Below are 23,792 nucleotides of genomic sequence, written 5' to 3' on the forward strand. Positions count from 1 at the left end.
AGAAGATGCTGAAGAGATTCCCTGTGTGCATGTGTGTGTGTGTGTGTGTGTGTGTGTGTGTACATTTGTGTAAGCCCCGTGGATCCCCTGGTCTACTTCCTCTGTGCAGTTCCAAGCAGGTACCACATCACCCACTTTCTATGTAGGTACTGGGGATCAAATTCAAGCCTTTATGGTTGCACATTCAGCAGTTCACCAACCTAGCCATCTCCCTAGTACCTTCAGTTACTGTTATAACAGCTCTGAACTTGTCCCCTAAGAACCTAAAACTGAGTAAATAAACCAAGTAACCTCACACTTTACAGAACTCAACTGGTCAGTTCATCTGGTTTATCTTTCAGACCCGGTAAAGCCTGAGCTCAAAGCAAGGACTAAAACTTTATGTGTCTTTGACTCCTAATGCATGTAGTAATCACTTGCTGCATTTTTACATGAGTAAATAAACCATACATGAGAGAAGAAACTCATGAGTGAATGAATGTAAGCAGAAACCCCCAAGCCCAGATGCATGACATCTCTGTCAATGACATACGAAACAAACCTCAAAGCTGGTTACACAGATGCTAATGAGCAGTTTGACTTTGGTTTTATGATTCTCTGAGTTTCTTTTTCTGCCAGCAAGAGGGCTTTGGAGATAGGGCCCCTGGTCTGCAAGGTGATGGATTACCTGCAGGACCAATAGGAGCTCCCATTTGCTCCGAAATTGATGGTTCCCAACCCCACTGTGGTTGTGCAGTTTTTCATTATATGAGATGGAAAAGTGATTTAATAATTCTTTCTGTCTTATATTGCTTTAAAGAATTTCAGACAGTTAAAAATTGCATGGATTTTTTCCACCATCTGTGTGAGAGTGGGGAGGGGGCTGCTGGTAGTGTTTTCCTGTTTTTAATATGAGCCAGATGAAATGAAAAGATTGTTTCTCTGCAAACTATGGGTCAAGTACCTATAGAGGCTCAGAGACTTTCTGAAAGTGATTGCATTATCTTCCCCCCCTGACAGGATACCATTAGGTGGTGGATCATTTCAACATTTATTATCTTTCATGTCCTTTTATCTTCACGCTAGGATTTCTTTCAAAATTCCAATCGGTGCATTTGCTTTCATTATACAGCACTGTCTTCTACCAAACCAACTTTCAAACGGCTTTCAATATTCTTTGGGCTCACATTTGTCATCTCCACCTGAGACAGTGCCCTACTTACGTCTGTTTTAGCTTGTTAAAAGGAAACCCATCCCACAGAACGAAGTGCAGGAGGCCACACCTTTAGGGGGAAGCTGTTCTGGCTCTGAAGGAGTGCAAAGGGCTCAGCGAGGAGATTCAGCCATTACAGAAGCCAAAGCAAAGCGAATGGAATGACCAGGGTCCCTGTTTAGAGCGGAGTTGGTTATTCTGACATCTGGAAGCATTCCGCACACTGTGGCAGTTCCCCTACAGCCCTGTGTGGGGCTATCTGCCGCTTCACTATGGGGTGGTTCTACTCAAGTGCGGGTGGCGGGATGCCATGTGCTTTTGCTTTGAAGGTCATCAATGTTCGTGCAGCTGAATAGCAAAGGAGAGGAGGTGAGAGAAGGAAAAAGAGAAGGAGAGGGAGGGAGGAAAGGAAGATAAGGGGAAAGAGGATAAGGAAAAGGAATAGGAAGAGAGGGAGGAGTCAAAAAGGAGAGGAGTAAAGGAGATGAGAACGACGGAAGGAAATAGCACCCATCACCTTAAATTTTCTATCCTTAGCTACTAACAGGGCTGCTTGCCTATGGTCTGCCAACCCATGGTGACAACAAAACCTCATGACACCCTCCTGGGAGGTTCAGAGGATTCATTCAGATGTCTTCATTTGAACCATTGCTTTACAAAGCTAAAAGTATTTGCATCTCATGGACATTTGAAGGAGTTTGAAGGGTGCCTGAGAGTCTGTCCCACAATGCTGTCAACCAGAGTTACATTTTGATGGAATCAGACAGCAGCCAAAGCAGGGCAGGCCTAATGTCATCTTAAACATGATTTCCACACAATGGCTCTCCCCCAGAGCAGACAGCCTCAAACCTTGTTCATTTTCCAGGCTAGCAGGACTGAGCTGGCCACTTTGGTAAAACGGAAAATTCAGGGTATGCATTCATCTAACAGAAGATAAAGTCATACAATACTGGGTGGGTGGGTGCGTGTGTGCGTGCGTGCGTGCGTGTGTGTGTGTGTGTGTGTGTGTGTGTGTGTGTGTGTGTGTGTGTGTGTGTGAGACCATGTGGGGTGGACAAAGGGCAACCTCTAGTGTCCTTCCTCGGGTACTGTGTTTTGGCTTTCTGTTTTGTTTTGAAACAGGCTCTGTCACTGGTCCAGAACTCATCAGGTAAGCTAGGCTACACCAAGGATCCGCCATCTCTACCTCCCTAGCACAGTATGTGCCACTTGCCTGGCTGTTTACATGGCTGCTGGGTATTGCACTTAGGTGCTCGTGTTTTTCCAACAAGCGCTTCAACCAACTAAACAATCTCTCCAGCCTCACACGGCAATCTTCATGCATCTGAGTAAAATGGAAATTTTAGAAATAATAGAACTTAGAATGATATCTGATTTGTGGAATTGAGTGTGAACAAACTAATATTCAAGAGGAGGCAAGATTGGGAAGGAAGAACCCAAAAATAAAGAAACAGTAATTTGAAATGTTGCAGAGTATATTAATTTCCTAGGATTGTCATAGCACATTATTATAAGTTAGGTGGCTTGAAAACTTTATTCTCATGTAGTTATGGAGACAAGAAGTCAGATAGCACTTTCCTTAGGGTATTACCCCATGAAGGTTCTAGAAAAGAATCTTTCCTCATTTCCCCCAGTTTCTGGTTGCAGTTGCTCCTTGGCCTGTAGCTATATATATATCACTGTATGTACCTGAGTGTTTCTACCTGCATGTGTCTCCATACAAAACCAGCCCTTGAATTTGGGGTCTACCCAATGCAATCCAACCTCATTTAACTAATAATATCTGCAAGCCTTATTATCCAGAAAAACCATTTTCTGTGGTTTCTGAGGAATGTGGGTTTGGATGTAAACACCGTTCAACCCACTTGTCTTCCTGCAGGCAACAGGAAGTGGTCTATGGCACTGAGCATATGTTGAGCATAGAAGATCTTAAAGCCCACCCTCCCAGTGACACACTTCCTCCAACAAGGCCACACCTACTTCAACAAGGCCATATCTTCTAATAGTGCCACTCCCTATGAGCTTATGGGAGCCAGTTACATCCAAACTACCATAGCACTGTAGAGATAGTCTGGTGGATTTTCTACCTTTTCTTGACACTGGCTGAGTGTTTAGCCATATATCTTCCAAGTAAGTTCTTCACATTCTCACTAGATATAATGATAGATTTCTAAATTGCAAACAAATATTCCCACATGGTCCTGAGTTCTCTTTGCCTCCAGAATTCAAATGTAAATGTAAGTGTGTGTGTGTGTGTGTGTGTGTGTGTGTGTGTGTGTGTGTGTGTGTGTGTGTAGACCAGAAATAAACTTCAAGTGTCCAACTGTCTTTCTCAGTTGCTCTCCACCTTATGTTTTGAGGTAGGGTCTCTCACATTTTTTTTGGTTTATGTGGGTTCTGACTTGCCTCACCCAAGTTTGTGAGGCAAACACTTTGTCAACTGAGCCATCTTCCCAGCATGTGTATTTACTAATTCAGTACACTGGGTGTCATCTATCCTTCTCTGAATGACACAGCATGTGTATTTATTAATTCAGTACACTGGATGTCACTTAGACACCATTGTCTGATGAAACTGATTTATAATACAGACTTGACTTTGAAGAAACTTGTGCTTTAATGAGGAAGAGTGACCAGAAAATTGAAAGTGTGCGGCAATAGTCCAAGTGTGATGATAGTTATGACACAGGAATTGCAAGATCCATTTCTACAACTTTTCTTTGACTATAATGTGACCATGTGTTATTTCCTTATTTCTTACCACATGAGAAAACCAACCCTTATTTTTGTTAAAGGTGTTTTCAGTGAACTATGGCTTTTCTTTAAAGCTGAGACCAAGTATAAGCGAAACAAAAAATCACCCAGAAATTTCTAGAGAAATGGTGGAGCAAGAAAAAAGAAAATAACTTTCTAAAGAGTGACCCCCTCCCTCCACTATCAAGTTTCTCTTCTTTTGGCAAGTTTAGTAATTGCTCACGTTAAGAGTAAACTGCACCTTTCACTTTCAAATTGTTTCACTCGTGTTTATAAATGTATATCCATTGTTCAGTTAATGTATTCTCTACTTGTGAAAATAGTTTGGGTAAAATGTCCCATAAATTTCCCTTGTAAAACAATGAAAGAATTTTCTTCATTCAACAACATCGTCTCTCAGGAAGCAGGTTTGAGGAACCAAGTTAACAATGTTAGGTAGAGGAAGGGTGTACAGTGTGGTCTAGCTCAAGTTAGGGAAACCCTGAGATGTAAGCACATTCCAAAGCAGAGGTCCTGTTGGATCTGTAGTTTCAGGGTGGAGCTCCAAGCTCCCGGAACTCTTCAGTCCCTTAGAAGGGGTTTTGCCCAGGGATGCTGCATCCCTAAGAAGGGGTTTTGCCCAGGGATGCTGTATCCCTAAGAAGGGGTTTTGCCCAGGGATGCTGCATCCCTAAGAAGGGGTTTTGCCCAGGGATGCTGTATCCCTAAGAAGGGGTTTTGCTCAGGGATGCTATGTCACTCCACCATGACTGCTTTGGCTGTGGTCACCACCCTGAACAAGGAGCTATGGCTCCTGTTTGAACCTGTTCTCTCCCTGGTAGTAAAGCAGTGTCCAAGACTGCTGTGGAAATTGGAGGACTCTGTGAAGTCTGTTTCGAGGTCACTGTTTAGCTGCTCTGTTTGCACAGGGAAATGATAGCTATCTTTGATATCGTGCCTGGGGGCGGGCAGTAATGTGCATGGTATACATCCATGCATGTGTGCCTGTGCACACGCGCAGCTGCCGGAAGAAAGAACCAGGTATCCTGGTCCATCCCTGTCTGCTTTATTCCTTGAGCTTGAGGCTCTTGCTGAACTTGAGTGAGGCTGGCAGCCAGTGGGCCCCCAGAAACCTCTCCATCCACCCTTTGCAGCGTTGGCTTTACAGGCACATGTGAAGTCGTGCTTGGCTTTTTATGTGACTACTGGAGATTTGGATTCAGGTCCTCAGGTTGATGCAGCTGTGCTCTTCCCCTTGGACCGTCCCTCCAGGCCCCGTCATCCATTTTTATTTTATTTCTTGCTTTGCAGCCACATAAAATCTTCCTCTAACCAAATTCTTATTTCTGACCCATCCATCTTTCTCCCTACCCTCCTTGCCTGGTTCAACAAAACATCCCCGGTCATTTATATCCACCATATTGTGATTTACATCTCTAGCTGCCCCTCTTTTGCTGTTTGAAGTTTAAAGCCCATAATATTCCCGTCTTCTTGAAGGTTCTTTTGTGCTTAGGCCTGATGCATATGAACTTGGTCTTCCTTGTTCTTCTAGGATGCTGTTTGTGGTCTCAAGTTAGATCCAGTGGAGGTCCAGTTCATCTGTATCCCTTTATTATCACAATGGTGACCAATGCCATTTTTAGCATAGTCAGTGCTCCTTGTGGTGATAGAAGACACTGAGATACCTTGGCATTCACATTATACCACTGGTGGTGCTACCAATTAACTTTCTGGAAGCCAGTTTATTCCACCACACAGTGCCAGATACAGACAGAAAAGCTTCTAAGTGGTGGATCCTCATGGGAGATCATTATGCCATTTGGGAATGTGTCTTCAGGGGGGACCTTTGAGGTCTATTCCATCTCTGAGTGTCCTAAATGCAGGTGGACAGATTTCTGCCAGACTGGAAGTGGGGCACCACCAAAAGCTAATTTTTAATAATGAAATCCTGCTTATTTTCTCTTTTCATTGCAAAGATTTCAATAAGTGGTCCAAACTAAAAGCTTATCTCAAAAGTCCACCAGAATTATAGGACGAGAGAGCAGAAGGGCTTACCTAGAGCACATGAAACCCCAAGTACGACAGGCAACACAGGGGTGTTTACCTGCAACCCCAGCAGGTGAAGGTTAGAGGATCAGAAGTTCAAAATTATCCCTAGCTACACAGTAAGTTAGAGGTCAACCTTGGCCACATGGAACATTGGAGAGATGCAGAGAAGGGAGAAAGTAAGGGATGGAGAGAGGATGACTAACAAGCACAAGCTATATTTGGACTGAAAGAATAACTTCCCATGTTGTAGAGTATAATGGAACAATCGTGGTTGACAGATTAATTGTATATTTCACAGTAGCTTAGCAGAAAGACAAAGTGATTAGTGTTTGTGGCAGTGCATATGCCAGTCACCATAATCTGATTATTGTGCATATTCATACTCCCAAACACTGCCTTGTGCTCTATAAGTATCTACAATTATTATGCATCAATTGGAAATGAAAACACTTTTAAATCCCATCATTTCCTATCACTCTTTATTCGCAAGTTTGATCCTAGTGTCTTACCCTGCTGTTTAGCAATCCCCTCTGAATTCAAACATTCCACTAAGGAAGTTCCTGAAGCTTGCAAAATCCACATGGCTCTTCTCCATGTTCAGCAGTTAAGAGCACCAGCTGCTCTTCCAGAGGACCCAGATTCAGTTTCCGCACCCACATGGCAGCTCCCGACCGACTTAACTGTAAATCCAGAGCATCTGGTGTCCTCCTCTGGCCTCCAAGGATGCTACACTCACCTGGTGCAGAGTCAGGCATGCAGATCCATAGAGGAAAAATATAAATAAATTTTAAAAGAATATAAAAAGAAGAGTGACCATCTCTGGTACTAACTTGCTGAGTGATCCTTAGTAAGTCAACTCCCATTTCTTAGAATCCACTGTTTCACATGTCTAGTGAAGGTGTTGAGTGACGTCATCATTTCATAATAGGTTCCCAGTTAGAAATAAAATAAACATGATACAAAGAAGTAATTCTGTGCTCATGCAAGTTCGGTTTTTTAGGATTTTAGTTCTTGTTTTTAATTATGTGTGTCTGTGTGGGGATATATGCATATGAGTGCAGGCCAGAGGAGATGGATCCTTCTGGGACTGGAGTTACAGGTGGTTATGAGCTGCCCACTATAGGTTCTGGGAACAAAACACTGTCTCCCACAAGAGCAGTATATGCTCTTAACAGCTGAGCTATCTCAACAACCTACCATGTAAATTACTGTAGCAAAGCACCCCAAAGTTAGGTCTTAAAATACACAAGTAACAGAAGACCGTTACTACTTTCTGTGGGTTAGCTGAATTCAGCAGGGTGATTCTTTTGCCTCACAAGTGACTTGGGTTGGGCCTTGTGATGGTTTCAGGCTGCAATGTCTCCCATGGGCTCATGTGTTTGAACAAGTGACCCCATAATAGCTCTGTTTCAGGTAGTTGTGGGAGTTATGTAGGACCTAACTGATGGATGTTGTCATAAGGAGTGGACCTTGGGGACTGTATTCTGGACCTACTTCTAGTCTCCTCTCAGTTCCCAATTCACAGATATGTGAAGAAGCAACTGCCACACACTCCCCAGGAACAAGTACTGCTCCAGCGCCTTCCCCACCACAATGTGGGCCAAATAAGCCCTTCCTTCATTAAATTGCTTCTGTGAGGCATTTGGTCACAGAAAGAAGAAAAGTAATTAACACAAGGTGTGGGCTCTAAGGAGTCTGGCAAAATGGCAGCATTGAAAACAAAGCTCCCTGGGTTTATCAAACCACACACCTCTCCTTTACTTCTCTTGTCTTGGGGAATTAATATTTTTCCAACAGTCTTTGATGGCTTTTCCAGCCTTAAAACATTGATTTCCAGACAGAATGGATTTTTCCAATTTGGATGAAAGGGGAAACAAAAATGGTCAAGGCAGAAAGCACCTGGCTGGGAGATTCGACTGCTTGTCCTTTCCTCTGGCTTCTGAATTGACTGGAGTTTTCTTTCTTTTTGGCTAGCTGGACTCTTTTGTGTTGCATTCCTTCCTGCTGAGAGTCATTCTTACTTTTGTCAGGGGTTTGAGTCCACCTTCAAAAGGGGAAAGAGTGAGTCTTCCTTTCTGTGATGGGGTAGGAGGGAATCCTGACTTGAACTGAACTTCCAGCCTGCTGAGCATCTTGGCCCAGGAGACTGGAGCCCCCAGCATCCCAAGTGGGATAGCCAATCTTGACAGTGAACTTGATGGTCTCTAGAATCAACCTAGAGACAGAGCTTTGGGTAGGTCTATGAGGACATTTCCAGGAAGTATTAACTGAGGACTCTAGAATCAACCTAGAGACAGAGCTTTGGGTAGGTCTATGAGGACATTTCCAGGAAGTATTAACTGAGGAGGAAGACCCTCCCTAGGTGGGTGGGATCTATCAGCTGCTACTTGCCTGCCTTTGTATCTGTTGCTGTTGCTGCTGCTGCAGCCATCACAACCCCTCACTAACATTAGAACCCAGCTTCTTCAGTCTCCCAGTAGAGATGGGAGACCAGTGAATTCTCCAGGCCTTCATTCAGCATTTGATTGGGACTGCCGAGGCATCCAAATTTGGTGACTGAGCAACTACTGAGTTCCTAGCCTCTTCAATGCACACACAGCCATTTGGGACTACCCAACTCTTGTCATGTACCAACCCTATAATATATGTATATATGACATATGTGTGTGTGTGTACATATGATATAATAATATGTATCATCTATCAGCTCTGCTCCTCTAGAGGACCCTGCCTAATACACCAAGGAAACTTGTGATTACCAAAGAATCCAAAAGGTCCGGCCTCTCACTAGAGTTAACCCTCCACAGTAGCAGAGATGCGTGAAAATTTGTGAATACAAGTCTGTTTCTCCAGGCTCATAGTCACCTCCTTGTTCAATGCAGAGGTTGTGCCGAGGAAGCCAACCAGAGTACTAACTCACACATGAATGTGGAAACCATTCAGTAAAGACCTTTCCAGAATGAGACAAAGTCTAGAAAGTTAAGGAACACCAAAAACTAAATGGGAGGTTTGTAACAAGCCATGTTGGAGGTTTTAAATAAATGAAAATTTATGTCATTATACCATAGTAAGTGTGAATGTTTCTTCTCTTCAGCAAGTCAGTTTCTTTGCCTCTTAGGTTATTCTAGCTCTGGTGGCCAGAGCTCTTTTAGAAGACCTAGTCTTTGAATTTGGAGAGGGATTTTCCCCCTATTTTCTAGTGCTTGGGGCCTCATACATGCTAGACAAGCACTCTACCACTAAGCTACAGCCATGGCTAGTATGTGTGTTTGAACTATGGCTTTAGTATATCTTATATATTAATACTTGCTACACTAAGCCCCTTCTTACTTTTTACCTATTTTCCTCACACTCTTATGTCACATTTAAAGGGGTTCATTTTCAACTAGGATAGACTTTGAAGGCGATACAGTTCACTGCGTACAGTCTTTCCATGCAAAACCGCAGGGTAGGTAGCTCAGAATCCTCATGCATCTGGGTGGAACTGGGGACTCCTCCTATAGGTGTCAAGCAGTTATTGAGCTTAAACACTACATTTCTCATTATAGCTAGGATTCTTTTAAACCCAATTTTCTCTTTTAACTGGGTGTCATTTGTGCATGCTGAGGAGGCACTTGGGAAATGTACTTATTGCTGCATATTTATCTTCTACCAGGCAATTCTGGTGGACTTTATATTAATTCTAAAGGATGATGCATCAATTCCCTAGAGTTTTCTATTTGCAAAAGCCCACGATAGTGGTAATGAGTGTTATCCTACCCAAAAGCTTATTCACTGCTTCCTATTGCGTGTATTCAGATGTCCTCAAAATGAAAGTAAGCATTTTTGTTTTATTAGTGACGTTTAGTGAAAATACTTCTCAGTTTGACTAACATGATATAAGATATGATAAATTAGGTATCTACTGTTAAAAACATTCTATTTTGGCTGGCTTCCTAAATATCTTAAAAGTAGAAGTACAGGCTAGGGTGAAGGGAAATCCCAGTCAGTAAAGTACTTGTCTTGCAAACATAGGGTCCTGAGTTTAATCCCCTTCTGTTAAAAGAAAGCTGAGCACACACTTAGAATCCCAAGGTTAAGGAGACAGAGATAGGCAGATCCCTGGAACTTGCTGGCCAGCCACCCTAGACTACTTACCAGGTTCTAGACCAATGAAGACCCTGTCCCAAGCAACAATGAGAATGAAAAATGATACTTAAGGCTTCCCCTGAACTCCACACGTGCTCATGCACCCATGCACATGCACACCCACATACAAACATGCACCCTCCCACACACTCACTTGTATAAAAACATGCTTACACATCCATGAAAAGAATATGCTTAATTATGTCTGATACTGAAAGGTTCAGGCATTACTCTGGCCTGCCCTGTTACCTGGCAGGATGCGCTCAGGCAACACTCTGGCCAGCCCAGAGTTCCGTGAGAACCAGGCAGGTGCAAAGGACCCCTTTAAGGGACTGACCCCTGCCCGTTTACTCTCTCTTATTCTTATTCCTCTCTTACTCTCTCTTACTCTCTTGCTCTTGCTCTTACTCTCTCTCTCTCTTATCTCTCTCTCTCTCTGCTCCCCTTTTCCCTCCCCGTCCACCAATAAACTCCACGTGGGATCCTTGAGTCGCGGTCTGTGTCTCCTTACTGGATAAACCTAAACATTTTAACAACAGATACCCTTCAGCATCCAATACAATTAACGTGTAATATTTTATCACCACATCTCATCAACTATAAAATACAACACACTATAAATTGTTATTACATAGAAAATAAAAGACCCGTTTTATAAATGAGATTTATGTCCTCATAGTAGACAATGTATGACAGGCCGAACTATTTTGTGGAGAAATGTACTTTTTATTATTTGAATTGTTTGGTTCAACTTTACTTTAAGGTTTAAGTTTCTATCTACAAAGGAGTATTTTAATTTTTCGATCATTTGTTTGGTGTGTGTGTGTGTGTGTGTGTATGTTTGGGTGAGCATTAGATCATGTCCCAGTGTGCTTGCAGAGGTAGAGGAAACCTTGTAGGAGTCTATTCTTTCCTTCCACCAGGTGGGCCCTAGGGAATGAAGTCAGGAGGTCAAGCCTGGAGGCAAGCACCTTTACTTGAGGACCTATCTCACCAGCCCCGCAAGTGAGTTTATCTTACAGTTCCTTTATTTGTTATGTGTTTATTAACATCTCTAGTTTGAGACTGAATTGATTAGCTTCCCATTTTTTTCTTTCCAAGGCATGTTTACACAGCATGGAAACTGTGGTTCCTGGAAGCTGAAATAACAGGTTAATGCCTCTGCAACTAAAAACAGATTTTTTTATTTTAAGATTTATTTATCTTAACTTGGAGGGGCCATTAATATCTTAGTTTCTTAAGTTTGCCTGCATGTATGTCTCTGAACCACATGTGAACGGGGCCTATGGGAGCCAGAAGAGGTCATCGGATAACTTGGAACAGGAGTTACAGGCAATTGTGAGCCACCATGTGCGTGCCTAGGATCAAATCTAGATCCTCTGGAAGAGCAGCCAGTGTGCTTAGCTGCTGGGCATCTCTTCAGCCCCACACAGGCATTTCTTCTGATTTTCTATTTCTTGAATCAAAGTTGATCCTCTATATATTTTCCTAAAATATTATCTTTTTCCTTGAGAGACTTATTTGTCAACAAGAAAATGTATACAATGTCTGCCTAATCTTTTCAGCAAATGCTGTATACTTAATTTTATTTACTTTTTTCTCATTTTTATTTGTAGTCTTATATTTATGAGAGATTTGCCCTTTTTTCAAAGAGTGTTACTGTATTTACTTTTGATATTTTCACACTCTTTATTAATCCTTTAATCTTGATTTCTTTCTTCTGCCTGTTTTACTTAGTAATTTCTGTCATTAGGAATAGCTTACTCTTCTTTATATAGTAATGTTAACATATTGCACTACTATAAGCCAACAAATACACTAATGAAAGAAACTGGTAAGTCACTCTCATTTTGATATCTTGCTGTCACTGCTTTCAAAAAGAAACTTCATCATTTTGTAAATAACCAGTTTTGACTTTTAATCAATATTTACTTTTTAAAAACTTGTGGGCTGAATATATGGCTCAGCAGTTAAGACTTGGATTCCCAACTCTGATATCAAGAGGCTCATGACTGCCTGTAACTCCAGATCCGGGAATTCCAGTGCCTCTGGCCTTGGCAGGCATTGCGCTAATGTGCACATGCCCATACACAGACATACCCATAAACACATAATCAGAAACAACTCTTTAAAATTGCTGCCAGCGAAAACTTGCATTTGTGGATTTTTGTTTTGTTTTGAATTTTTTCCTCTATGTTTTCTGTCCCTTTTTTTCTATACTAAGCTTGCAGTACACTACAGTAGGAAAACTTTGTGTGGTTTTTCACTTATTTTTGTCTTCTGCCTTTTATATCATCAATCTCACTTCTATTTAATGCATATCTGGTGGGAAGATGGAGTCTTTATTAGCAAGGAAAAATATTTACTATCCTGGTTAGATTTTACTCTCAATTTGACATGATCTAAAGTCGCCTGGCAAGAGAGAATGTCACCTGAGGACCTGCCTCCATCAGACTGGTCTGTGACGGCTGGGCCATCTCTTCAGCCCCACACAGGCATGATTAATATGGGAAGGCTCAGCCTACTCTGAGCCTCACTGTCTCTGGACAGGAGGTCCTGGACTGTCTATGAAAAGGAACTTGAGCATGAAGACATTGAGTGGTCCAGGGCGCTAGCCAGTAAACAGGGTTCCTGCTTGAGCTCCTGTTCTGACAGTAAACGTTCTGACCTTGCCCAAGGATGAACTCAACATGGCATGCCTCACAGCCAAGAGCATGTTCCTCTATTATGTATCTCACACGTTTACATCTTGACCCCTGTTTTCCCGTGCTGCAGACTGAATCCAGGCCCTCGTACACTCAAGGCAGACACTCTACTAACAGTACCCCACACTCAGCCTTCTCACCTACTTGACTTCTTCAAGTTCATAATGGTCATTTGGACTGCATTGGTCTACATTATTTTCATGCTGTCTCTTTCCATTATTATAAACTATCTCTTACATCCAATATTGCATGGTATATAGGCAGATGCCTATAATTATTTTATCTTTAATGAGGAATAAAATCATTAATGTCTAAAGACAAAAATTATGTGCATAGTTTTCTGCCTTCAAATATTTTTCTAACTCCTGTTTTTAAATCACTTTTATTTCTTCCTCTTCTTTGTAGGCAATGCTTCATTTTCTTTCACTGCTGGACTTAAATGATACACACGTTGTTTTCATTTTGTCACTGACTATTTTAAACTTTTCTCTAGAATATTTTTATTACACATTTTTCCAATTATTGGTATTTGGAAGCTCTGAGTCATAAAAAGTATTTATTAGACATTTAAGACTTCAAATTGTCCCCACTTTCCAGTTTTGCATGTAGTCCTGTGGTTAGACACAACCATTCTTGGTATTTCCTTCCAGTTTTTCAAATGGGTTAGAAAGTTATTTAAACTTAATTGCATTCATTCATCTACATATTTAAAACATTCTCATCATTACAGATTTATTTATTATATGTGTACATGCACGTGTACGATAGCACACGTGAAAGTCAAAACTCTCCTACCATGTTAGTTCCAAGACCAAACACTGATGACCAGTGATTTTTTTTTTAACTCAGATGATCAAATCAAGACAGTTACCTATAGATGTGGGGAGGGCTTTCTAGGCAGTGACAATAAGTAACATCTTGGCACAGCAAAGAAAAAGAAGGACAATAAGGCAGGTCAGTATGAAATGCAGATATGGTGGTCTATCACCATGCAGCTTGCCAGTGATGGGTTAGTCACTAGAACCCCAGTCTCTAAGAATCAGTGATTCATGGTTACATTTCTTCACCTGGAGGTTAACTAAGTGTTGGCATGGTAGTTTGTCATTGTTTCAAATCCTGAAGACCAAAGCTACTACCTAAGTAGTATTTGTTGGAATCTGTCTTTCTGTGTTTTATTAGAGAAAGTTGTTGGCTGACTTCAGGGGCCACCACAGAAGAGTTCCATTGATCGCACACACACCTCTTGAAATAGATGACTTGCACAATTGGTTTGAGAAATTCACTAAATATACAAATATCCCTGCCCAGCTAACACATCAGCAGTGGCTGAGGATGATTTGGCTTCCAGAATTATCACAGCACAAAGTTCACAGAGTTCAACTCCAAACAAACCATCCAAAGCACATGAATAATAAAAAGAGAAATCCACAGAAAGTGTACACTAGACAAAACTCTAATTATCTTAAATATTAACAAATATAAAAGAAACTAAAGCAAATGAGAAAAGAAATGTCTTGAAAGGAGCAAAAGACAACTCAGAACACATAAGAATTCTTGGTAAGAATAACACTGGTTTTCTCATTTAAAAAAATATGCAGGCCAAGAGCTAATGCTAGGGTGGGACCTGTTAGCAAAGAATTTCTGTATCTGGAGATCCACAACCAAGCACCAGGCCAAGCTCCAGTCGAAGAGAGGGAGGAGGGAATACATGAGCAAGGGCGGTCAAGATCATGATGGAGAGATCTACAGTGACAGTGGTATCAAGCTTGTGGAAACGCATGAACTCTAGACCAACAGCTGTGGATTGTCCATGGGACTGAAGTAGGCCCTCCGTATGTTGGAGACAGTTGTGACGCTTGGGCTATCTGAGGGGCCCCTGAAAGTAGGACCAATATCTATCCCTGATACATGAGCTAGCTTGTTGTTTCTAATTTAAATAAAAAGGTAATATATATAAAGGATTTCTGTATCTAGAAAAACTTTCCTTCAAAAATAAAAGAGTTCTAGGAAGAATAAATTCAATAAGCATGTTGTTTAGTATCCTGAGTATAGTCAATAATAGGGCTTCTTATTCCTCAAAACTGTCAGTTGTGGGTATGCTCAGTCAGCTCTCACAGTGTACATGGAACCCTGGGTTCTGTAACCAGCACTGCATAAAGCCAGAAGCAGTGGTACACTCCTGAAATCCCATCACAAGGGAGGAAGAGGTAGGAGGGTCAAAGCTCAAAGTTGTCCTCAGCTGCATAGAGAATCTGAAATCAGCCTTCACTACATGAGACCCTACCTGACAAGATAGGGGAAAAGAGAGGAAAGGAGGGAGAGAGAGGGAGTGGGGGAGGGAGGGAAAAGAAAGAAGTTACTGGAAGAGAAGATTTGTTTTCTTAGCACAATAATAAATGAATAAATAAATAAATAAATAAATGTGAACATGTGAGCTAATGTGTATTTCCTGCTAATACACAATGGATATGTGTTTCAAAACATCAGTGTGCATGATACATTGCTAATCGTGTTTTGTATAAAACCTGATAAATATAAGCAACCTTATTTTAAAAGAACTTTTTCATACAAAGGAGAAATTACTACAGTTAAAAAAAAGCTGCAGATATTTATTCCCATTGTCTGTCTTGCAAAAAGTGCCAAAAGAGATTCTACGGGCAGAAATGAAGACACTAGAGTAGCTTAATTCATAGATAACCTCTGATAAAGACAAATGCATAAGTAAATATTAAAAACTGTGTGATAGTTTATTCTGTCAAGTTGACAGGACTAAGACTGAACTTGGAGACAAGGTTCTTAGGAGTGTGTGTGTGTGTGTGTGTGTAAGAGAAGGGGGTCAGGGGGCAGAGATCATTTTCCATTAGTTTCATTAGAAAAGGAAGATACACCCTAAATGTGAGCGGTACATTCCACAGACTCAAGTCCTGTACTAAGAAGAGAAGGTGGACTGAGCACCAGCACCCATCTCTCTCTCTGCTTCCTGACTGCGGATGCAATGCAATCAGTCAACTCACCCTCATGCTGCCATGCTTCAGCCACCATGATGGACTGAGCCCTCAAACTGTGAGCCAGAGTAAACCTTCCTTCCTTAAGTTGCTCTTGTCAGGCATTCTATCTCAGTGATCAAAAATGTATCCAATATAGCTAGCATTGTCGCTTTGGCTATAATTCCTCTCTTTCTTTCCACAGGGCTACAAAGATTTCAATGTCTGACTGTGAACAATAGATAGAGCACCTGAATGAAAGATCAACAAGGATTCAGAGGACTTAAACACACTGGAAACTAATAACAGGAGAGTACATGTTCTTTTCACTTGTAGGAATGTTCAGCTAGATAGACCATATGTTAACACGCAAAGCAACTATCAGTTTTTAAAGAAATCATAGAAAGAACCTTCTGTGGCCATGGTAGAATAAAGCCAGAAATTGGTAACAGAAGGAAACCTGAAATTATTCACACAGAACTTAAATGACAGACTCAAATAACCAATAGAACCAAGAAAGAATCATTAGGAAAATCAGAAAATGTAGTGAAATTAATAAAAATTGAGATGTGGCATGCTAAAACAGGAGATTCAGAAAAAAAACAGTTCTTAGGAAGGAAGGCATCGTGTGAATGCCTCCATTTAAGAAGAGGAGCTCTCTGGGAAGTGGAGGAGATGGCTAGGTCTGTAAACTGCTTGCTGTACAAACATGGGTGCTGAGTTTGATCCCTAGCATACATGTAAATAAGACATGCACAGTGCACTTCTCCAGTGTCAGTGCAAGAACACAGAGACAGGATGATCCCTGGGGCTTGAATATGTTTCAGAAAACTAAGGTGAAGAGATATTCATGAAGACACCTGATGTCAACCTCTGGCCTTGACATGGGAGCATGTACCATATATGTGTATGTGCGTGCACACGCGCACACACACACACACACCCACACCACTAAATAAACAATATAAATTAAAACTGTTACACCTTGAGTTATAGTATCAGAAAAATGGAGAACAAGCAACTAAAACCAAATATGAATTTGAGTTTATTACTACCAAAATTACTGAAACTAAATTGTGAAAGAATGCTGTAAACCAACCAAATACAATAGCCCATATGAAATGGACATATTCCTAAAAATACACAAATTTCCAATGCAAATTCAAAAAGAATTAGAAAATCTCTAATTGCTATAACCCAAGACCAGTAGCCAAAATTTCTACTAAAATATATTTCCAGAGAAGAGCTGTTTTCTCACAACAACAACGCCACTGTTGCACAGGCATACATGTCTTGTTCAGTAGGGTTCACAGTGGGCAAGATCATTGATTCCTTGTCTCTCCATCAGCCTGGACAGCACCCTCGGGACAGTGTCAAGATGAATTCTAAATGCTTATGTTTATACCCATAGACAAACTCTATTAAAAACTGAAGATGATAAGTACAGGGTCTGATGACTTCACAAGTGAATTTAAATAAACATATCAACAAATTAGCACTAATCTGACCTAAACCCTGCCAACACAGAGAAGATACCCTCTGTCTAATGGGTGTCCCTGATAATGTTTACAATGTAATGGTAAATAAATAATCTATTTTGCATGTGTGTGATTACATTGCACATCTATAGAGGCCAGAGGCTGATCTCAGGGGTCTTCCCCAAGTCACTTTTCACCTTATGCATTGAGGCAAGGTCTCTCAATTGATTTGGAGTTCATTGTTTCTGCTAGTTTAGCTGGCTCGCTTGCTCCAGGGATCCCATCTGTGCTTCCTACATGCTGGGATAACAGGCAGGCTGCTACATTTGCTGTGCATTTATGTGTATGCTTGGATCTAAACACCAGTCCTTACTCCTGCACAACAAATGTTTTAGCTAGTAAGCCTATTCGCAGCCCCTAAACAGCACAATTTAAAAATGAGCAAATGACTTGGCATATGTCTTTCCAAATGGCCACCAAAACATATGGAAAAGATTTTCAGTGTTTTTAATAGTATTGGTCATTAAGGAATTGCATATCATAGCCACAGTGATATATATTGCACTGTTTGGTGTGATGGTGTAACCAAAGTGTGGAAACAAAAACAACATATATTGGCAAAGACATGGAGAAATGTGAACTTTTGCACATTTCTTGCAGAATATAAAATAGTGCCACCACTGTAAGCAGAGCTTGGCAGTCCCTCAAAAAATTAAGTGTAAATAGTTAAGCACTAGCATATGGATTACAGTGACCATGTGACCCTTATACTCTTAAGAAATATATGAAATACAAATGAAATAACAGCCAGTCCTCTATATTCATGGGATGCACACATGTGGATTCAACCAGCTGTCAATCAAAAGTAATCAGGAAAACAATGAGTGTGTAATGAACATGAACAGAGTTTTTTTTTCTTGTCATTGCTCCCTAAACGTATAATATAGCAATTATATACATAGCATTGACAATGTACTGGTTGTTATAGGCAATCTAAAGATGATTTTGAGGATAAAGGGGGATGTGGGTAAGTTATGTAGAAATGTTATGCCTTTTTTTAATAAAAGGAGCTTGAACCATTCATTCAGCAGCTGATGGAAGCATAAGCAGAGATCTATAGCTAAGCACTGGGCTCAACTCCTGGAGTCCAGTTGTAGAGAGGGAGGAGTGATGAGCAAAGGGGTCAAAACCATGCTGGGGAAACCAGTAGAAACAGGTGACCTGAGCAAATGGGAGCTCACAGACTCCAGACTTACAGCTAGGGAACTTCCATAAGACCAAACTAGGCCCTCTGAATGTGGATGACAGTTGGGGTACTTGGGCAGCCTATGGGGCCATTGGCAGAGAAACCAGTATTTATCCCTAGTGCATGAACTGGCTTTTGGAGTTCATTCCCTATGGAGGAATACCTTGCTCAGCCTAGATAGCTCCATTCTGCCCCAAATGATATAACAGATTTGATGATTCCCCATGGGAGGCCTCACCCTCTCTGAGGAGTGGATGGTAGGTAGGATGAGAAGACAGTGAGAGGGAGAAGGAACTGGGATTGGTATGTAAGATTGTTTAAAAAATTAAAGGGGGGCTTCAATATACTTGGATTGTGATACCCATGGGAGTCTTGGGATCAATTCCCTAAGGATACCAAGGGGTGATTATGTATATCCCCAAGTTTTGTCTGGATACTTACAGTAGTCTTGTTTATAGCAGTTAAAGTATATGATCAATTCTAATGTCTGCCAATGATAAACCAATTACAGTCTGTACATGCAACTTAGTATTATTTAGCCATAAAAAGAAGTGCTGGTAAATGCTACAACCCAGATAAATACCAAACATTTTATGCAAGGGCGACTGGGATGTTTCTGTGGGGAAAGTTCTTGCCACACAAGCATGAGGACATGAGTTCAAACTCTCAGAACACATGTAAAGTTAGACACAGTGGCACATGTTTGTAGTCCCAGCTTTCCTATGAGAACCTGGGAGGCAGAGACGAGAGAATCCCTAGAAACTACTGAACCAGATAGCCTGGTGAGTACAGCAGTGGGCAGCAAGGTGGAAGCTGAGGGCGGACACATGAGGATATCCTCTCACCTCCATATGATGCCCATGGCGTGTGCAGGACTGAACTTACACACACAGACATGCACATGCATGCACACACAGACACTCAACACACACACACATACACACACACACACGCACACACACACACACATGAGGACAGATGAACAGCAAATTATGGAACATTCTAGAAGCCAGACTAAAAGAGGCCAGACAATTTGTGATTACTTGAGAGATCCAGTGATAGAGTAATCCATTGGGGCAGAGAAGGTTATCTGATGACCAGGGGTGGTACAGGGATGTAGATATTAAAACAGAGTGACATTGTTTAATGGGCAAAGAATTTACTTCTGAGGTGAGAGAATGAGCTTTTATGACCTCAGATTGGCAGCGGATTTTGAGATTCTACATCAGAGGCACAAACGACATAAGAAAAGAAAGATAAATTGGACTGTATTTTTTAAAATATGTCATCCAAGGACAGAGGATAGTTTAAAGGCAACCAGTGCAGAGATGGTCTGGGCAACAGCCCTAATGACCGTAGGTGCCACCAGGCTAAATGTCACCGCTGGTGACAGAGTGCCATGTGCATTTCAGCTGGTTTCTTGCAAACAAACATACAGAGGCTGGGGGATGGCTCAGTCAGTAAGTGCTTGCTTTACCAGCACAAGGACCTGAATTCAACCCCAAGAACCCTTGTTGAAAAAGAAACATCTTAGAATCCCAGCACTGGGAAGGGGACAGGAGGATCCCTGGGGCTTGCTAGCTAGGAAAGCTCCAGGTCTTTGAAAGATACTGTCTCAAAAAACATGAAGGATAGCACCTGAGGAACAACACTGAAGCTTGTCCCATGTCCTTCACATGCATGTCACACATGTGCACATGTGTGTCCTCATACACAAATATATTTACATATACACTCTTCAAAATTAGTTTACTGGAGCTGGAGAGATGACTCAGTATTTAAGAGGACTCATTGCTCATCTAGGGGCCCCAAGTTCAATTCCCAACACATGCATGGTGGCTCACAACCCTCTGTATGTAACTCCAGGTCTACTGGATCCATCGCCCTCTTCTAGTCTCTTTGGTACTGCATGCATGTGGTTTATAGACATAAATTCAGACAAAACACCATACATAAAATAAAAATTTTAGGTAGTTCAAAGGTCAAAGTCCAAACTGTTGACATTAAAAAAAAAACTCTTACCTCAAAGGGTAAGATAATTATTCTAGAGTCAAACATAAGTTACCATGGCCAAGGAACAAGGAGGTAGGTTACCCCAAATTCCATGTTCTGGCAAGGTAGTTTAATGAAGAATCTATTGTAGCAACAAAGAAAGTCATATGAATACATTGGTGGGAACTTCAGGTAGATGGGCTACAGCAAGGCAAGGAAATCCCTGATATAGGCCTCAGGTGTTATCCAATGGCATTCTTAGTTTTGAGGTTGGTAGAAGCCTCGTGATCTTATTAGCCCAGTCCATGACATTTGTGAAGATCCTCCCTTTTGGTTAAACATTGATAGCTCCCAAAACCACAGCAATTTGATTTCCAGAGCTAAAGTAACCTGTTTATGTAGACTCTAGCTTTTCCTGTGCTCATAGGCGATGCAGAGACAGTCTGACTGCAAGGAGCTCCTCATCAATCCCATGGCATAGAACCTCTGCTCTTCTCAGAAAGTTATGCGAAGGGATCCAGCCACATGGGCCTGAACTCTCCTCAGAGCCCACACACTGCTGCTGTCTTCCTGTTTGTCTACGGTGTTATAACTCCTCTAATGACTCAAAGAACAATCACACACACACACACACACACACACACACACACTATGCACACCTTGTGGCTGTTAAGTCTCTGGCATCTGCATACTTGGTACCTAGCTGGTGGTGCCTGGGGAGGCTTAGGCAGTATGGCATTGCTGAAGGAAATACGTCACCACTGGTGGTCTTTTGAGTTTCAAGAAATCCCACCATTTTGAATTAATTCTGTTGGCTTCCTATTTGTTGTCCAATAGGTAAGCTCTCACCTGATGCTCCAGCTGCCTGTCACTTACTGCCTCTACTCCACCATCATGAACTCTAACCCCCTGGAGCCATAAGCCCCAAATAAACTCTTCCCTGGATAAGAGCAGCCCTCATCTTGTGGGTCACTACCCCCTTGGGGGTTGCATATCAGATATTTACATTACTATTCATAACAGCAGCAAAATTATAATTTTGGTGTAGCAATGAAATAACTTTATGGCCGGAGGTCACCACAAGAAGAGGAACTGTATTAAAGAGTCACGGCATTAGGAAGGTGGAGAACCCGCCGCTCTGTAAGTTGCCCTCATCACGGTGTTTCATCTCAGCAATACAAAATTGACTAACTCCCCTTGAACTCCAAAGCCAAAACCTTCCAAGTCTGTTAAGCTAATACGCTGCAAGGAAATGCTGGTGCCACTGAGTGGCAGGAACCTCAGGCAGCTATTGGCATCACACCTAGTCAAACAGAAGTGAACACACACACGTCAGTCACTTGCCTGCTTTGGCTCAGCTCAGTCATATAGGCCAGGTTCACCTGCCTGACGAATAGCACCACCCACAGTGGCCTGTGTCTTCTCACACCAGTTAACTAATTTAATCCCCACAGACAAGCCCATACACCATCCCAATGTAAACAGTCCTTCATTGAGACTTTCCCCCTGATTCTAGGCTGTATCAAATTGAAAAGTAAAGCTAATTGTTTAGCTAAAGGTCCTTGAATTACACTGGACCAGCTGGCTGATGAACAACAATCTTCCCATCCTCCAAAACCTTCATTCACATCCACAAGGGCCCTTTTCCACATAAGGAAAGGCTCACAGACTGTGTGAAAGATGAACACCTTGAGTGAACCATTATTCTAGGTACTATAGAGCTAAAGATCCAAATGAAAATGTTTCTGCATATGGATGGGTCTTGAATCACAGAAGCAGAACATGAACCCCCAGCACCACCTCCTTTAAAAAATACATAACCTTCATATTGTTTTATGCCACACAGGCATGTTCAGCATTTTGATACTACAACACCATGCAGGGAGTTGTTAATTTACAAAGTTCATTTTAGTGAACCACATGCAGTTAAAATACAAATAAGAAAATGTGAAACAAATATGTTTATGATTTTGTGTTGGGGATGTATTTATAACTACCCTGAACATATACACTCATGGCCACAGGCTAGATGCATCTGAATGTACATATGAATAACATTCTTGAGCTACACACTTTTATTTGTCATAATGCAGTATTTGTGTTAATCAAGTTCACTACTTTCTGTCTTAAGCAAGGTTTACGTTATTTATTTTTATAATTTGTTTACTTTTATTTTATGTGTATGAGTGTTTGCATGTTCAAATGTGCACTGAACATGTGCTGGATCCTCTTGGAGGCCAGAAGAGGGCATCAGATCCCCTGAAACTGGAATTATAGACAGTTGTGAGCAGTTTCGTGGGTACTGGGAACTGAACTCAGACCTCTGTAAGAACGCCAAAGCATTCTTAATTGCTGAGCCATGTCTCCAGCTTCTCTTTATTATTTTGTGAAAGTACATTCATTTATTAATTGTGTGTGTCCATGAGTGCTTGTGCACATGCCAGCATGTGCAGGTGGAGGACAGAGAATCACTTGTAAGAATGAGTTCACTCCTTCCACAATGTTGGACTCAGGGATCAAACTCAGGTCTTCAAGCTCAACGGAAAGCTCCTTTCCCTGGTGTGCCATCTTACCGGTTCAACAGTAAATTCCTCAACAGTGTACTTGCTTTCTTTACTGGCCTCTTTAGCAACACTTCAGGCTACTCTTTGCTGTAGTGTTTCGTTGTTATTTCATAGATACCAAGTCTTCACACACTCCTCAAAGAATTCCAAGAAGTTTCTTGAGATGTGATTCTACACCACAAGATACCTATCTTCTTAATGTGCTCTGTGTTGACTTTTTCCTGGTTTCTAATGTTAAAATTGGAGAAGACATATCCAGACTTAATGGCTGACCAACAGGTGGGGTGATATTCTTTTTAGCCCACTTGATGGCTGCTTTGGTGTTGGAGACACTCCTTCCTTATTATACAACTAGTAAGTAGGAAAATATGCTCAGAGATCCGTGAGCTCCAGAGACTAGTAGATACCATCTTCAGCGCCTTGGCTGATGGGGACTCGGAAATGATGTAATACTCTGAAAAGATGGAGTACCAAATTAACTCCAGCATGCAAAGCTACTGGGCTGCCAGTCTCTCCTACCTCCAGAACGTTCCTCACCCAGTTGACATCTTCCATGCACGAATAGGCACATCCACATCCTTTTTCCTTCCCCTGCTCTGCTGTTTTATTGGAGTTTCATTGTCTCGGGGAACATGAAAAGGGAAGTTACTGGGTGGGAGGGGCAGTCAACCACACTGTGAGTATCCCACAGGAGAGACAAGAACTGGGTGTAGCTGGTGGC

Source organism: Mesocricetus auratus, unplaced genomic scaffold (genome assembly GCF_017639785.1).
Source record: "Mesocricetus auratus isolate SY011 unplaced genomic scaffold, BCM_Maur_2.0 Super-Scaffold_100676, whole genome shotgun sequence".
Taxonomy (NCBI): domain Eukaryota; kingdom Metazoa; phylum Chordata; class Mammalia; order Rodentia; family Cricetidae; genus Mesocricetus; species Mesocricetus auratus.